This window comes from Haliaeetus leucocephalus, unplaced genomic scaffold (assembly GCF_000737465.1).
Source record: "Haliaeetus leucocephalus isolate CR32 unplaced genomic scaffold, Haliaeetus_leucocephalus-4.0 Scaffold763, whole genome shotgun sequence".
NCBI classification, from domain to species: domain Eukaryota; kingdom Metazoa; phylum Chordata; class Aves; order Accipitriformes; family Accipitridae; genus Haliaeetus; species Haliaeetus leucocephalus.
In genome coordinates this window covers 2,789,638-2,808,420 of record NW_010973199.1, presented here as the reverse complement: position 1 = coordinate 2,808,420, position 18,783 = coordinate 2,789,638, and the positions used below count along the sequence as shown (strand labels likewise).

General features: G+C 37.0%; 1 pseudogene; it reads right to left on the bottom strand.

The window, feature by feature from the left end:
- Positions 1-6,044: 6,044 nt before the first annotated feature.
- LOC104840412 lies at positions 6,045-8,625 on the bottom strand (annotated as a pseudogene).
- Positions 8,626-18,783: the final 10,158 nt, after the last annotated feature.

Below are 18,783 nucleotides of genomic sequence, written 5' to 3'. Positions count from 1 at the left end.
AACCACCATTACCAAATGTTCTGTCATTAAGAAATTGTCTAAATCCCTGTTTCTCTCCATCGGAACAGGAGCTGTAAGCACTGTGTCTGCTAGAAAAGCAAGATGTGGGTGTTTTGGTGGGCTGCATATGTGGGAGTTACTTATCCAGTAGTTTTCTGGGTTTTAGAACACTATTTTAAGGTTGAAAAGTTCACCCATCATATGTTTAGCAACTTGAAATATAAGCATCACATTTTCTCGAACTTTCTTACTTTTACTATAGAAGCTTTCAAAGTATAAAAGCTTCAAATAACTTTCTTCCTTTTTGCAAGATTTCTGCAACATGGGAGATGAATTTACTTTCTGCCCCACAAGTTCTCTCACATTTTAAATGTTCCCATCTGTCACACTGATGCATTTTTTTTCTGAAGATTAGCTTCTTCCTTTTCTTTCTGTCTTTCATATGCATCCTCTGTCTTAAACAGGAAAATATTGACTTACTTTCTTTGGAAAATCCTGCTTTAGGTATTCCTGCTGTTCTATTGCTGAATTATAGATAGTTTATGGATTTTTTTTCAGCACCACCACAGGCTGTGATCTTGTTTCATCTCACAAGCTAAATGGCATAGAGATTTATTATTTTATTTACTAAGTGCTCAAAATGTTCTTACTTGGTCATAGGCAGTATTTGGGTGGTAGAACTCAAAGGACAGTGTGTATATAGCATACACTGGAAGCTGATCTCACATTCAAAACTAGCTTAGTGCTAGTGAAAAATTAACATATTCAATTTATATAGGTAATTGAGAAGTGTAGTTTACAATGAACTCAATTTTATGTCATTTTGTTTGTCCATCCAGATTCTGTATGGCTGCCATATTTAGATGAAATATATAATTGAGATCTTGAGTACCTGGGCAACAACAAATCTTCTAGCACTTTAGCAGAACAGGATTATTTACCCTACTTTAATGGACATATCTGTTTGCCTGTTTGAATAGACTTTTAAATATTTTTTATGGCTCCTTCACTTTATGCTTTGAATATTGTCAGCTTTGAATGACAGATCATGATTTTCAAACAAATGAAGTAATTCTAAAGATAAGAGCTTTTTCATTAAACCTCATGCATTTAAAATAACAAGGGTTTAAACAGTATGGTTTTCAGTCTTAATCATGGCCTTTGCATTATTATTATTTAGTTCTTATATGGTGTCATCTTCTTGTGAAATTGTATATTTTATTTACTCAAGGCCTTACAGGAGCCTTCACTAAAACTTCCTTATTTAAGAGAAAAATCCAATAGTCTTCTTGTAGCTGATTCTCCTTTTCAGAATGCTATTACTGAGTTTAGCTATCAAAATCCCTTTGAAAATCTAATATACATTCTCATGAAGAATAACCTTAGACAATATTTTTGAAATTACGCCACAGTAAGCCATGTGATTCAATAGTTTGTGTATTAAAACAGTTACGTGTTGATAATATTTGCCTAAGGTTGTAAGATTTTACATATCTTAACAAGCCTCTGTTGTGAATCCCTGTCTAATAATAACAGTCTTTGACACTTGTCGAGTCTTGTTCTACAATGCTTGCTACGTATGCTAACATTATAGTGGAATTTGCATGATTCTTTAATACTGCTATGCATATTTGTTAGGTGAGATAGACTTTGCAGACATAATAAATTGACAACAACAGTGACTTGAAATTGCTTGCTCTTGTTTATAAAATGATTATGACAATATTTTTTACTGGGATGCAGAAAAATTTATGCAATGATCGTAATTCCAATTTGATCTGTGTATGAACTATATTTGTCTCCATTTTACTGGAGAACATTTTACGTGCATTGTATTTCTCGTATCATATTCATTTGAACAGAAGTCTGACACTGATGTCTAGGACTTTGGGCATTATTTATGTAAAGATGTTCTGAGACCATGCATAAAACGGACTGAGACCTAGAGCTATAGTTTGTGTCACACAAATATTGCAAGTCATCCAGTCTGACTTTTTCACGTAATAGTAATCTCATGAATCCAGATTGACACAACATGCTAATAGCTTTTTGAGCTGATCACTGTGACAGGTTTCCTGGTTTTTGTATGAACAGTGTGAAGCAACCTCAGGCTTTTATGATGATCCTTCTGCCTCTTGTGAAGCCACAGGCTTTTAATGATGCAACTAGACGCAGTTGTTATGAGAGTTTTGACATAATTTTGGGAACCCTGTGGCTGATTTATCTTTGGAAGTATTTTAAAAAGACTATATTTGAGCTGCATTTGTAAGCCATCTGAATCATATTAGAGGTTATGTATTTTGTCTATTATGTTTTCACTTTCACAAGATAATAACATTCTTTTTTGCAAATATTACATTTGGAGAAACTATTAGACTCATGGTCATTTAAACTGATTATTTAAGGTAGTTCACTCAACAAAAGTTACTGTGCTGGTTTTGGCTGGGATGGAGTTAATTTTCTTCCTAGTAGCTAGTATGAGGCTATTGTTTGGATTTGTGCTGAAAGCAATGTTGATAACACAGAGATGTGTTCGTTACTGCTGAGCAGTGCTTACCCAGAGCCAAGGGCTTTTCTGCTTCTCACCCCACCCCACCAGCAGGAGGCTGGGGGGGCACAAGGAGTTGGGAGGGGACACAGCCGGGACAGCTGACCCCAACTGACCCAAGGGGTATCCCAGACCACAGGACATCATGCTCAGCATGTAAAGCTGGGGGGAAAAGAAGGAAGGGGAGGATATTCGGAATGATGGTGTTTGTCTTCCCAAGTCACCGTTAGGCGTGATGGAGCCCTGCTGTCCTGGAGATGGCTGAACACCTGCCTGCCCATGGGAAGTGGGGAATGAATCCCTTGGTTTGCTTTGCTTGCACGTGTGGCTTCTGCTTTACCTATTCAACTGTCTTTATCTCAGCCCGCAAGTTTTCTCAATTTTTACTCTTCTGTATCTGTTCCCCATCCTGACGTGGGGGGAGTGAGCGAGCAGCTGTGTGGGGCTTAGTTGCCGGCTGGAGTTAAACCACGACAGTCACGTATTTGTGATTCCATGTGTAGTGGGTAGAAGATATTTCTAATAGCGTAGAGGTGACTTTGTAGCTCTGTATTAGGCATTACAGATTGAAATAATTATGGGAAAGCCAGAGAATGTTTTTGTGTATTTATGGTGAAAGCTGCTTATTCAACAAACAAGGTAATTTAACCAAAGAGGATCTTATTTTTAAGAATCATATTACTGCACTTTAGCTTCACAAGGTAAAGTCCATTCCTAGTTATATTTCTCTGTGGCACAGAATATTTACCTTTCCTGATTGAACAGTAGAGAAAAGCAGTGACTTTTACAAGCATCGTGGCCTGGGGCCATGCGGGGCTCACTGATGACATAGGCTTCCCATTAAGTTTTCAGAACAAAAAGGAGGCATTCCATGAGCTTGGATCTATACTTCAGAAATAGCTTTGAGCTTAACATCACTATGGTAATTTTACAAGCAAATTTTCTACCAGAGGCTGAAGAGCTCTTGGTCAATAGAGATTAAATATAATTTGACAGAACAGCTAAAAAATAAGAGAGCTTTTTTCCTTATCAAATACTTATCATTGGTGCTGCAGGGCTGAGAGAAATCTTAGTAACCATACCGAACTTGACAGCCATGATGGGCAAAACAGAATGAAGACATATTTGAAAAAAGTTTAAAAAGTGTTTTTGAGGTTTTTTTTATTAATTGACACTTTATACTATTTTTGATTGCCACTTGCTGTCACCAGCAGTCATGTAATGAACCAGATAAAGTAAACGAAATGTTTCTCACTGACTTAGCTTGTTTTGAGTAAGATCTTTATGTTTGCTGGTGAAATACATTTTATGCCAAATTAGGGGAGTATCTTGAGAGTCGAGATTAATCCTAAAATGAACCTATCCAGGGGGAAAAGTTATATATTTTTTGTAGCTGACAGTACCTCATACCTAAAGCATTGAGAGCAGCTCCTACTAGGGCAATACAAGAAACAATGTTCTGAAGTTTTCTATAGAAAAAGACCCACCACATGTGAAAGACAGTTGAGTACTTCCCAGCAAAAGAAAGGAAGTGATCTGCAGCTAGCATAGAGTCGTCTTAGGTCATCATTAGCAGGCCCTCTCCTTTGTAAATGACACACAGAGGAAGACCGTATCATCTGTGTGGTTAAAGTATTGGATTCTGCAGAGCAGTGGGGATAAGTGGGATGCTTGCATTATATCTTGAGAAAGATTGACTTTTTTATGTGACTACAATTAAGCTTGAAAGACAACAGGAAGTTGAGAAATGGCAGCATTTGATCCTCATGCCAGTCACAAAGCTTCCTTGCCTGAAGACCAGAAAGTAGAAACAAGATGTTGCTATTCCTAGGTAATTTCCCTAATCATAAAGTCCTAGAGTTACGTTCCTCTTATTTTCTCTCCTAATGAATGGCCCTATGATTCTTGTTCCCACAGCTGCAGCATTATGTTAATTTCCTGTAGGAGGCAGCAAGGGAAATACACAGAATTATGAATTCTTCTTTACCTGACATGCAAAAGCATCTCACTTGTTTTGTGATCTTTATCAACTGTCATTAAATTATTGAACAACAGAAAAAGTAAATGTCCAACATCAGAACAATAGACATTTTGCTTCCAGGGTAATCTCATTTCTCTCACTAAGTCATTAAAGCTGTTTCTGTGTCCTGTTCTTCTGACCATGGTGACCTGCAGCCTCCTTCTCTCGCCAGTAACAAGAAGAGCTGGGAGTATAAAGGCCTTTCTACCCCTAGTTGATATTCACCACAGGCTGATGCTTGTAGTGGTCATCCCTTCTCTGCTCTAGTTTACAGTTCTCTATATTGTAATTAGTTTTGAAAAGCCAGCTTTCAGATGTATATGAGGAGGATGTAACAGTAGCTTGCATCAGTTGCTATCAGGAAGGTAAATACCATAGCAAATTATAAATTTTGTGCTTTATTAATTATAGTGCCACTATACTTGAATATCTGGCATTATTTAAAGAGAAAATATTGAAAAAAGGGCCATGATTGGGTAAAAAACCCTCTTGCTATTAGTATCTGGGTGTAGTATATTGGCCTAGTAAGTGGGGTAAATGTTCTGGCAACCTTGAATATGTGGGATATTAGAGAAGGGAATGCAAGTAGGGATTCAGTGATAGTGAAATAAATATTTATAATACAGATGTAAAACATTTAAGTTCTTCTTCTGATTTTTTTACCCACTGTGCCTGTTAAATTATAGCACAGCATATTTGGATTTGTTCAGCTCTCCATACTCTAATATTTAGAAGTTGCATAGTGTTAAAGCAATAAAAGATTAATTTGAGAAGAGAATTTTAATATTAAACAAAGACATAAAATACTATTGCTTTTATTACGCTTGACAGTATTTACTTCTGAGATAGCATTTAAAGACTCAAGTTAGTAACAAATCAAAACAAAATTAAATTAAAAATTTCAGAAATAAAATGCAATGCATTCTATTAATAATGTCAAATTCAACTCTTACTGTGAAGTTGGTCATGATATTTTTTTTGTTTTAGAGGGAATAATGTGTGAGTTTCACTTATTCTATGGAAAAATAGATTTCAATTTGCAAGCACATTGGAATAATTTTCATACAAGATAAACAACAGTATTCTGTTAAACTTTCAGAAAACAGTCTACTTGCCACCTGAGAAATGAACTAGGTTTTTTTACATAAGCAATATTTAGAAGTTTCCTACATATGGAGTTGACAGTGACTTAATAAATGTGTGGTCATGTTATTAAGACTAATTAATTATGAATAATCAGTGATAAATAACCCTGACATCTTCCATTTTTAAGGAAATAGATCATGAGAAATGTCTCACAGGACAAAAAGGAAATGATGAATAAAACATCACGATCTTTAGCCCAATTGTATAATACATAGAATAATTGCAGATACAGGGTTAAGCAGGTGTTAAAAAAGTACTGCAAGATCTTTGTTTTGTTTCAGTGCAGAAGAGGAAAGATTTTAAAATCTTCTTATCAGAACAGAAAAGACTTTACCACTCAAGTCCAATACAAAAAGAGACCTTCAGCTGGTCCAATTCAGATGCCAGTTCAAGCTTAATTTTTCTACTGCAGTCCAATGCAGTTCCTGAAAGGACTGCAACTTTATGCTTCCTTTCAAATTGAGAGTGCTTATTAAAAGGTAAAAAGAATGGAAATAGTGTAAATATGGTTATATTTACAATAAACACTGTTTTAAAGAATTCTTTAGCTTAATCAACATCTTATTACGCAGGGGTTTTTTTCTGTGCTAAATAATCTTTGGAAAGATTTTTTTTTCTTCTGAAATTTAAGAAGGAATGCAAACTAAAACCAAACAAACAGTAAAAACCCCAGGTTTGGGTGGAGAACAAAACTGATAGAATTTGGACTTAAAGGGTGAGAATATGGAAGGCTACATCTATTTGCCATGAAAGTGCATTTAGCCATGGTGCCTACAGGCAACTTGCAGTGTAACCTCAGTTTCACTCCATTCACTAAGCCACTTTTTATTTCAGTTTGTTTTTATTTCTCAGCTTAGAGATCAAACATTCTTCTTCAGTCAGCACTTTTCCTTCTTAATATTTCTATGTTTTTGTACCAAAATTGGATCATCATTTTCATGAACAGTGATTTGTTTCTGGTGTTTCCCCCCTTCCTACAAAGGAAGGGGAATTTTCCCTTTATAAGGTCAATGAAAAATACTGTTGTCATAATTTGTGTTAATATCATAGAATGGTTTGGGTTGGAAGGGACCTCTAAAGAACATCTAGTCCAATCACCCTGCCATGGGCAGGGACATCTTTCACTAGGTCAGGTTGCTCAAAGCCCCATCCAGCCTGGCCTGGAACACTTTCAATGATGGGGCATCCACAACTTCTCTGGGCGACCTGTTCCAGTGCCTCACCACCCTCACAGTAAGAATTTCTTCCTAATATCTAGCCTAAACCTACCCTCTCTCAGTTTAATACCATTGCCCCTTGTCCTGCTGCTACGGGCCTTGGTAAAAAGTGTTTCTCCATGTTTCTTATAAGCCTCCTTTATATAGTGAAAGGCTACAATAAGGTCTCCTTGGAGCCTTCTCTTCTCCAGGCTGAACAAAGTCTGATCCCTCTCTCAGAGTTTCCTCATTGGAGAGGTGTTCAAGCCCTCTGATCATTTTTTGTGGCCCTCCTCTGGATCTGCTCTAACAACAGGTCGATGTCTTTCTTGTGCTGGGCACCCCAGAACTGGATGCAGTACTCCAGGTGGGGTTTCCAAGACAGAATAGAGCGGAGAATCATGTCCCTCAACCTGCTGGGCATGCTTCTTTTTGTGCAGCCCAGGATACAATTTGCTTTCTGGGCTGCAAGCACACATTGTCGGCTCATCTGCCAGTATCCCCAAGTCATTCTCTGTAGGGCTTCTCTCAATCCATTTATCCCCCAGTCTGTATCAATACTGTGGAATGCCCCAACTCAGGTGCAGGACCTTGCACTTGGCCTTGTTTAACTCCAGGAGGTTCACATGGTCCCATGCTTCAAGCCTGTCAAGGTCCTTATGGATGGCATCCCTTCCCTCAAGTGAATCAAGTGCACCACTCAGCTTGGTGTCATCCATAAACTTGCTGAGGGTACACTCGATCCCACTGTCCATATCGTTGATGAAGATCTTAAATAGTATTGGTCCCAGTATGGACCCTTGAGGGACACCACTCATTATTGGTTTCTACTTGAACATTGAGCCAGTGACTGCAACTTTTCGGAAGCAGCCATCCAACCAATTCTTTATCCATCTAACAGTTCATGCATCAAACCCATATCTCTCCAATTTAGCAGTAAGAATGTTGTGGGGGACCATATCAAAGTCCCTACAGAAGTCCAGGTAGATAACATCCATAGCTCTTCCTTTGTCCACTGATGCAGTCACGTCATCATAGAAGGCCACTAGATTAGTTGGACACTATTTGCCCTTGGTGAAGCCATGTTGGCTGTCTCTGATCATCTCCTTTTCTTCCATATGTTTTGACATACCTTCCAGGAGGATCTGATCCATGATCTTACTGGGCATGGAGGTGAGCCTGACTGGTTGGTAGTTCCAAGGGTTGTCTTTATTACCCTTTTGGAAAATGGGTGTGATATTTCCTTTTCTCCAGTCACTGGGGACTTCACCTGAGTGCCATGACTTCTCAAATATGATGGAGAACAGCTGAGTGCCTACATCGGCCAATCCCCTCAGGACCCTGGGATGCATCTTGTCAGGTCCCATGCACTTGTGTATGTTCAGGTTCCTCAGGTGGTCTCAAAACTAATATTCTCTTAGGATGGGAGGGACTACAATTCCCCAGTCTCTGGCTTGAGGTTCCAGGGCTTGAGAGATGTGGGAAGAGTGATTACCATTGAAAACTGCAGAAAAAAAAAAAGTAGTTGAGTACCTCAGCCTTCTTGATGTTGGTTGTCACTAGTTCTCCTCTCTTATTTATTGGGGTGGTGCATTTTCTTTAATCTTACTTTTCTGACCAATGTACCTGTAGAAGCTCTTCTTGTTATTCTTAACATCCCTCGCCAAATTCAGCTCCAGTTGTGCCTTAGCTTTTCTGATCCCATCCCTACGCATCTTCCCAGGATACGTGTCCCTGATGCCACTGCCTGTGCATTTCCTTCTACAATTTAGTTTGACCAGAAAGTCCTTACCTGCCTGTCCTGGTCTCCTACCTCCCTTGCCTGATTTTTGCCTGACATGGGAATTGAGAGCTCTTACACTCCAGGAAAAACATCCTTAAAGAGCTACCAGCTCTGCTCAGCTCCATTACCCCTGAGGGCAGTTTCCCAGGGGGTCGCATCCACTAATTACTTAAACAACTGAAAGTTCCATCTCCTAAAATTCCGGGTCTTGGCTTTACTCTTCTGCTGGCCCGTAACCCTCAAGATTGTGAATTCCGCCAGGGCATGATCATTGCAGCCCAGGTTGCCACCAATCTTGACCTCTAATTCCTTCATCTGTGTTGGTAAGCAACAGGTCTAGTAATGCTTCTCCTCTGGTTGGGCTGTCTATCACCTGGATTAAGAAATTATCCTTGATGCAATCCAAGGGTCTCCTGTATTGCTTACAGTTTGCTGTGCTGCTTTTCCAGCAGATGTCAGGGTGACTGAAGTCCCCTAGCAGGATCAGTCCCTGCAAGGGTGATGCTTCCCATAGCTGGAGTAAGAACGCTTTGTCAACAGGCTCCCCTTGATCGGGCAGCCTGTAGTAAACACCAACTACTGTTGGCTTGGCCTCTAATTTTTACCCATAGCTCTCAACCTGTTCATCGCCTATCTACTGTAGCTTCTCTGGTAGGTGATATTACTGTCCTGAATAACTCCCAAACATCACATGCCACATCCTCACAATAAATTATATATAATGTTTTTAATCCTCTATATACCACTGTAAAGTATTTTGCATCAGTAGTGAGCAAAATTTCAATGTTACCAACCATTCATAACTGCTCTGAATAAACCAAGAATCAAACCCAACCCAACTCTGAAAGATTTTTTTAACTCCAGAGAACTCTGCAAATGTAACAAATCAAAATATGCTATTCCAGACTAAAGCAAGACTACCTTCAGTCATATCAAATTAAAGGTTTGTCTACATAGTTTACAGTTGAGCTTTGGAACTTTAATTAATTTTACAAGAGATTTCTCTCCTGAATTCTGACTGCATTGCTTGGTAATACACAGACATTCTCCGTTCATGTTTGTCAGTTTTGGTACCCTCTCAGAGATTGATGAGGATAACTCACTGAAAAAAATGTAAATTCTCTGAGGATTTCTAGTTGAAGACATCTCATTACTTTTCTTGTGGTTTTCCTTGACATCATGAGTAAGCATGTAGAATTAAAAAAGGTTTTTGTGGTAGAGTCATAGGTCTAAATCTTAAAGCAGGTGTTAATGAGATGACTGAAAAGAAATCACATTAACTGAACTTCTGCATTAAAGGAAATTTCTGGATGTTTGCTGTAACATTGAACTTCCAAAATTATCATTAAAATATACTATTGTGGCCAAAGAATAAGGGCGTGCTTTTACTTTTTATCAGATATATGTTGGTGATAAAAACATTAATGTAACACCTCAAAAAGTAGCTACTGCCTCACAGTACAAACACAAAATAAAAAGAATACAAAATAAACAACTTCTGCATTAGTTTGGATATTTCTCAGAGGCAAAAATTCTGGAGTCTATGTGAAGTCAGAGTGCACGGACTCTGTAGGATTGTGTGAAGTTTCACTGCCATGCTGGCAAACATGGTGCTTTATTGAGATCTTCATTCCTTGTATTCTGCCTCCAGTAGTATTTTTAGATCTTGCCGTAACTTCTGTACAGACCATAGTGCTCAAAGCCCAGTATTGTCTATCAGCCAGAGCTGCCTTCAAGGCACAGGCAATTGAACGGCAGCATTTTCACTTGTAGCATGAGCTGGGTAGTTCCCAGAATTTATAACCGCTCCCACATGCCCCAGGGCAATTGAGGACAGGGGAACTGGATGGAATGAGCTGTAGGAAGGAAAGAAGAAAGAAACCTCCATTCAGAGCCTCTGTCACCCCTGTATCTTCCCCAAGTCCTATATCTGTGCTGACACCTTCCAGTCCTCCCCCGCAAAGTCAGCAGGACCAGGGTATAGGCAATGAGCTCTCCTCAATGGAGCTCATCCATAGAGGGCTGCTTCTCTCTCCTGTGATGTATAACTACAGTGAAATAGGGATGTCAGCCTCCCCTGTGCTCAAACTATGAAAGAATTTAGACAGGCTTCTCATGAATTCAGTTTTAAGAAGTGAAGTCCAGTTTCTAGCTAGCTCATGGTCTGCATAGTTAAGCTGAATGAGAACTTATTACAAACCTGCTGAAGAGGACAGTATACAAGTAGTTCACATCGTGCAGCACACGTACCGGACAACAGTAATGCAAAAGGCCATCTAACAATTTAGTATTTTGTAATTAAAAATACGGAGAGTTGTCTAAGTTAGTGCCTGATGCTTACTCAGTCCTTGTTGAGATTTTAGATGCAAATAGCTTTTGCATCAAAGAAAATGCAAACAAAATGGAAAAGGACATGGAGATGATTTTGCTTTTGAACCCAGTTTTATGCAGAAGAATAAAGGTATATGGAAGCAGTCTTCCAGATCTCATTTCAGTGCCTGACCTATGAGATTATGCTTCCTCTTAATTTGGCTATCAGAATTTTTTTCCTACTATTACCCTTAACATGACCTCTAAGGTTCTATCAAGCACATACTGAAATTTATTTTAATCATTACAACATAATATGGTACAGAAGAGAACATTTTGATGAACTGTGGATAATCCTTCTTTGTTCCTATGAAAGAATGTGATAGTCTGCTTCATTTAATATACTCTGCTTTTCCATAACAGTCTTTTTAGGGAATGTAATTAAGATTAGTGACTAGCTTTTCCCGAGGAAGAAAAAGTAAACTTCCCATATTACAGAAAGAGGCAACAAAAAAGGGTTTTATTGCCTGGTCTTTTTCTAATGGCGACATTTTATGGGTTTTTTAATGTGTTAATATATTTTGTGCTTTCTGTTTCTTCAACATTAACTGTTTTAGCATCCTGTCACAGCACTGGCTGTTACAGAAAATGGTAGCATAAGTGAAAACTAAAATAAGTACTACCTTTTTTGTTCTGAAACAAAGATAAAGATACAAGTAAAATAAAAAAATCCCTTGGGTCCACCCTAAAGCTTTTCTTTTTCATATATACCTCAAATTTAGAGATTTCACTAGGTATATAAACAACAACAGTCTCATGAATAAGAAGCTTTTTAAAGAGTTCAGTTCCCGGTGAGTCATAGCTCTGAATCATACAAAACTATAGTATCAAATAGCTTTCCTCCTACAACATACATTGGAAAAAGAAAGGGAATAAAGAAAGAAAGTCAACCTTCTCATTTTACTGCATTTGCATATGAGGAAAACATTAATATCCTGTTATAGTCTTCCTCCCTGTGAGTCTGTAGAAATCCCATAAATTAGATTACTGCTTTTAATCTGTGTTAGCAGAAGGCCTAAGGAAAATAAATAAAGGAGGAATCCTGAAAGAAAATTTTGGTTTCTGTCCTCAGTATTTAAGGGTAATGCTCCCCAAAGAGCTGTTAGCTAGGAGGAAACGCAAAGATCAAAAGAAATCCCAAAGATGAAATTTATGAAGCTGATTAACTGTCATATGATAGTCACAGGGATTCTGGGACACCTAAACATCTCAGATGGGCTTAAAAATCCCACGCAGGCCACATGAAACAAGCTCTCAATTCTGACAGGAAATATAAGAATAAGATATGCTAAAATTTCAATTCCGCCTCCATTCCTTAATGCATAATTATTAACACCCTATGTTCAGCCTGTATCACAGGATAATTCTTGAACACTTATGATCACACCTATTATCTTTCAAGATTAGTTTTAAAATTGTTGAATAATATGTGCACCAGAATATTTTTTTTTGTTAAATAAGCACACAGCCTCTGTCAAAAAAAAACCCAAAAAAAAAAGAATAATGATTGTATATAAAGCGTAGATAAAGACAAAAAATTTGAAGCATGAATTCTCTTGTCAAATCCTCTGTGAACAGATCTTTTCAAAAAGTATCGAGATTATCTAACAGATTATTGTTTTCCTAAAGACGTAGTAGCTTTCAGGACAAGATAACCATCTTTTGTTCTCTGAGCAGGTCTGTGAAATATGAGTAAAAGAGAGATTAAGTCTTGTAAAAGAGAGATTAAGTCCTTGGGAATTGGATTAAAGGTGAAAAATTTTTTAAAATTGACCTGGCTGGTATTATTTACCTTCTAAAATGAAGACCAATTTTTTCTTGGATCTAAACTCTCCAATAACAGGACCATCATTTTCTATTTGGAAGCTAGTGTTCCTCATTATGGAATAGTTATTTTCAGCAGAGAGTATGATGTTGAGACCATTTTCGGTTACTTGAACTAATATTAATATAGGTTGTTCTCAAGATTTTCATTAGTGTTACTCTAAATAAGGGCTAATATAACTAATGCTGTAGTATTAAAGGCTCAGTGAGCTGTTAAAAGACAATGTGTACTTCTCCCTGTTGATATTTCTGACCTATGGATTTCCTCCTTGAATTTTTGCAGGAATTAATGTGGCAGTGTGGTGAACTAGCTGTAGGAACTGTGTAAAATTTAGATTTTTTTATATTATTATTTTATTTTTCTTAAATCATGGTATTTTTTACCCAGAAAAAGTTTTCTGAGTGAACTCCCTGAACGGCTGCCTGAGGACCTGTGTTGGCAGCAGTTGAACAGCAGTGCTTCAGCCGATTTTTTCATAGTCTTAGTTGCCTGCTTAAAGGGATTCTGAAACTTTGGCTTGGGGTTGCAGTTTAACGTTAACATATAACTTAGTGTAACTGCAAGCTGCTGCTGAAAGAAGGATCTGGGTGATCACATCTAGATATACGATACAGACTGATGTCCATTACACTAAACGTATCAAATTCTGCTTTTTGCCCAGAACTCTCTGTACACATCAGTGATGCTGTATGGTGTTAAAAGCTGCAGTCCAGTTTCTCTGACCTCAGATTTTTAAGGGCCGAATGAGTCTATGACATCCATTTTAGCTATTACAAGAACAAGTAGTATGTAGAAAGTACTGCTTACAGCTGGGGTTTGAGGGGGCATTTTTTGAGAAAACTGGTCAAATTTTAATGAGATGAATATACGTAATTGAACTCGGTGAGAGCAGGTAAGAACAACTAAAGTGAGAGATACATTTTGTTCCATAGTAATCAGGAAAAATTGTCTTCAGAATTATCTGAATCCTGTCAGGTCTTTGAAGATGTTGATTTAAATCCACTAGAAGATAAAGAAGAAAGAAAGATTCATCTTTAGTGCTTAAAGTTTCCTCATTTTTGCACGTAGGAAGAAAGCAATAAATGACATTTTACTATTGCTTGGATACGTCACAGAACGAGAAATGAGAGATATCACTAATCAAGAAAAGAATAAGGGGACTGAAAAGGACTGGCTGTTGAAATTATAGAAAATATTTACTTCCTCACTCAGAGCATCTGAATATGAGGGTTAGGCTGAAACACTTATTCAGTTATGTCCACCTCCGTGTCATGTCAGAGAAGTTCAGGGCAATCTGACACAGGTATCTGACTAAAATGCCTGTATGACAGCAGAGTGGAGCAAGTCTACCTCATAAATGGTTTGAAATTTGGCTCCCTAGCAATGTCTATTTGCTAGTTCTGTAGCAATGTATGATTTGCAAGTAACCGTAAGAAGCTTATGAAATAGTATATGGTTTTCATAATATCTAAAATAATAGACTGAATAAGAACTGCAACACATTAATGGCTTAGAATGTTGTGAAACAAGTTGCATTACTTAATCTTGGGCATTTTATTATTGACCACATAACTTTTAATAGACTTTTTCATTGAAGTATATCTACTTTTACATTTAAATATGCCTAAGCATTCTTCAAATGAAAGTAACAATCTTCTTTATTAACCATTTTTCAAAGTGGGGAAAGACAGCCGCCAATCTCAGGAAAATGCTTTTTTTTTTAAAATACGTTTCTACCATGAAAAAATAAAAACAATAGCATTTCCTGATATTTTCAACTATTTTGTCTTTTTTGCTAAGTACATTGTTTCATTATTTCTAAAAACTTACAGACTTCTAAGTATGTATGCTCTTTCTTCTCCTTTTTTAGATAAAAGCATCTGATGTAGCATTTCATATGCTGGACAGAAAACAGGAGACAAAGAAAAAAGTATTGATAGAAAAAGAGAAAAGAAAATCAGCAGATGCACGCATACATACATACATACATTCAACACTCAAGACTGTAACCTTTTAAAACATGAAGGGTTTTTTTCTTTTTTTTCCCAAGGAACTGTGTCACAAGGTGGAGGTTTTGAAGTTGTTAAAGAGAGATTATCCCACCTCCATTTCCTCTGAAGGGTAAAAACCAGCATTTGTAGGTAAGTATGAAACTGAAGCTGTCTTTTTTTAATTATGACTCTTGTAGGTAGGACTCAAGGAACCTATGATAGACTTGACTATAAGATGCCTGAGGATGTAGATCATATGCCCATGGGGAGAAAAAAAAGTTAAAAACCATGCCTGGGTTAACAAATGCAATTTCAAATACATAATCATTTCAGTTGGCATTTACCAAAGTATTCGCAAAAAGGAAAGATGAGGTATTTTAAAGACACTTCCCCAAGGCTTCAATAAAACCTCTTTTTTTTTTTTTTAATGATTTACCAGACATAACATGCTTTGACAACCTGAGAGCCTTCAGCTGTCATGCACTTTTATCCCAAATGCTAGTTTGACACTTCCCTACAGTTCTTTGGATGTGATCTGAAAGCAATTGCATTTAATGAAAGTCTCATAATAATGTTGAGTTTGATTCATTGCCAAAACCATTTGTTTTAATGTAAACAGAAGCATGTGATGTCTTTACTGTCATTTACTGAAAGATGTTACTTAAGACCTTGATTCCATAAGTATTGAAAGACATAAGCTTGAGTCTCAAGCCATGTTAAACAAGAATGGAGACCTGCACGATTAAAATCAATTACATGCTTAAATGCTTTTCAGGATCAGAGCCAGCATGGTCAGCATTCTGCATTGTTCTACAGATAGGTAATTTTGTATTGCCTTTGTAACGTTTATACTGTTGTGTTTTCTTACAAGGCACATCTGACTGTTTTGTATATCTCAGTCTGATGCAGTTTAGCAAATAATTAAAGCCTCTTTCCAGGTCATTCAACTGGCTACACATTGTTGTATGGTTAGTGATGCAAGCATTTTGTTCTGTTTTTCTGAATTGGATTTAGAAGCCCTTCTGACATTGACCTCCTTTGCCAGAATAGCTTCTTTTTCCTCTGCCTCCCCTTTCCTCCCCATCCTTATAGTACCTCATTGCTAGTTAAAACAACTAGACCTAAGAAACTGTTAATACTGAATTTAATGTATCAAGTTACAACTTGAAAGTACCTGATTTTCTAGCAAACCTACATCTACTTTTGTGAAAAAAACCAAAAACCAACCCCCCCCAAAAAAAACAAACCAAAAAACCAACCAAACAACATATTTTCAGTGTATGTCAGGTCCCTTATTAAGACAAGGCTATTGCACAATTTTCCACCCGTGTTTATTAAAAAATGATTTCTGCATTTTTCTCTGTAGATTATTGTCTGCTTCAAAAGGGATGGATACATATTAAAACTTTTATTTAAATGAAATACATAATTACTATATTCTGGAGCAAATACTGTTTAGCATGGGAATATTCTTAAAAAATGAATAATTTGCCTCAATTTAGACTTGTTGAAGTTTGGGTTTCTAATATAAACTAGCTTTCTAAACTTCTTTTGTAGTAATCTTTATAGGTAGTGTTCCTCCACTGTGCAATTTGTTTCACTTCTCTAAGAATATTTTTCAGACTATATCAGTCATAGTCTACACATTCCTGTCTCCTATCATTGATTTTAGTGGAAACCTGATTATTAAACTACATTACTGTAGTCTGTCAGTTGGCTAGCACTAAATGAGCTGAATCCATGCCCATACTTTGATATTCAGTATTTGATATTCAATATTTAGTACCTTTTAATGAAAGATTTGTTGCTTTTTTATTTCACTTTTGGATTTATTTTATACTTTTACAAGTTTCACCAGTTGTAGAAAAGACAGCTGAGAGCAGGGTAGGTGTGGTTCAAGGACCTGTGCCATTGGCCAGTCGTCTGTCTGGCATTTCTTTCCAGGGGCTGACATGTGCCTTCTCACTTGTGGGATGCTGCAATGCACTCCCTGCCAGAGTGAAGGCAGGATTGGTCCCTCTGGGATGGAGAGACCACCTTCACTAATTGTACTTCCTTGGTGGGTTCAGCTGTGTTTTGAGCCCTGCTACATTGTCTCTTGGGATTACCTGTTATCTGTAGCAAATACAGTGTCAAAAAGCAGTACTTCCAAACAATGTATTAGATATTAATCTAAAAGTTCATATCAGTGTGCAAATGGATTACAAAGAAAGATTCACATAAGCACATTGTCACCTCTAACAGCTTAAATATGTCTAATTTATTCCGCACATCTCACTTTCTGAAGTGACAGCTATTGAGTAGCAATCACTGTCTCTTCTAAACATCCTCTCAGCCTTAATAGAAATGAGGTTTGCAGCATTTTTCCGATTCTAGTTTTCGGTTTCCTTAAGGTCACAGGTTAGGACTTCTCCCCCTCAAAATCACTCAAACTCTAGTGAAACAAAATATCAATTATTTACACAGTGGTGGTCTCAAGTTTCCCATATGTTTGTTTTCCATATGCTAACTATTCCTCATCCTAATTTCTCCAGGAATTATGTCTAGACATCTATGTCTAGACTTTTTTTCTGATAAGGCTCGTTTCCTTCTCATTAATGTTATCTCAGCTTGCTTAGTGTTTCACTAAATATGGATTGTTTAAATTTACAGTATGATACAGCAGAATTCTTGAGAACTTTGAGAAAATTCATCCAATAAACTACTTCAGTAGAACCAATTTACTAAACAAGTACTTTTCTAGATTGAGAAGTTAAGTCACAAGAGGTATTATATAGCATTAAAATATAATTATATATATGATTTGATGTTCCACTGTATATAGTTTTCCTTGTATATGTTAATCTATTATTTTATATCAAATCACATAATTGTATGTTATTCCATATTTTATAACATCTTTTATGAAATACATATTATAACAGGTTACATGTTATACATTAGGTCTGGGTACCTTGTCTCTTTTATGAAGATCCAGGGTGTAGGAAACAAGGATTTAGACTGTCCCTTCATTTCTGAAATTACTACAATCTGTAAATATCTTCCTGGCATAAATATACTAAGTATTTAACCAAGTATTTTACTTTCAATCTCTTCTGCTCATTGTGGAACAAGACAGTCACCTTCACCTGAGAATGACAAGGAATGACAGATAAACCATTTTGAAACACAAACAAGGCATTTTCTAGCCTCAAACTGTCTGGTCTTCCTTTTTCAGTATATTAGATTACATGATGATATCTATTTTGCTGTCCACTGTCTCCCTAAAGAATGTTATGCTTTATTGGTCTTCAAATATGCTATTTCCTTCTACAGAATACTTGTGTCTGAGTTTATTTTTTCTCAGACACATTAGCTTGCATTTTCAAAGGCTGAATGAACTTCTGTTGGTTACCCGCAGACATTTTAGAATTAAAAACTCTCTTTGTCACTTTGTGGTTTTTTTCCTTGATCCTCACTGACGTCTGTAATGCCTCCCATTTTTGTACTGTTTTAGAATGTAACATGTTTGCATTTAGCTTTTCATTCATATCATCAATTAAAATAATAATTTACGTCAAAATAAACAGAGGATGTTCAAAGATCACTGAAATCAGAGAACATTTGCCTTCCTCAGCTATGCCATTAGGCATCACGCCTTTTATTTTTCAGTGTCTTTGCTTGTGAGTTTCTTGAGATTTTTTCTGGCAAAGCTAAAATACACAATGGTGAAGTTACCAAAGGCATTGATCAAGGGCATTTATCTAGGTTTGAGCCACAGAATCAGGAGGTCTGTCACAGTTTCTGTCATGATGAAGTTTTGTTCTATATTCTTAAAATAATTACCTAAACACACATGGAAAACAGAATAGAAAAAAAAGTGCTAGGGAGAAGAGCCTGTCCTGGGTTCATCCTACATTACAAA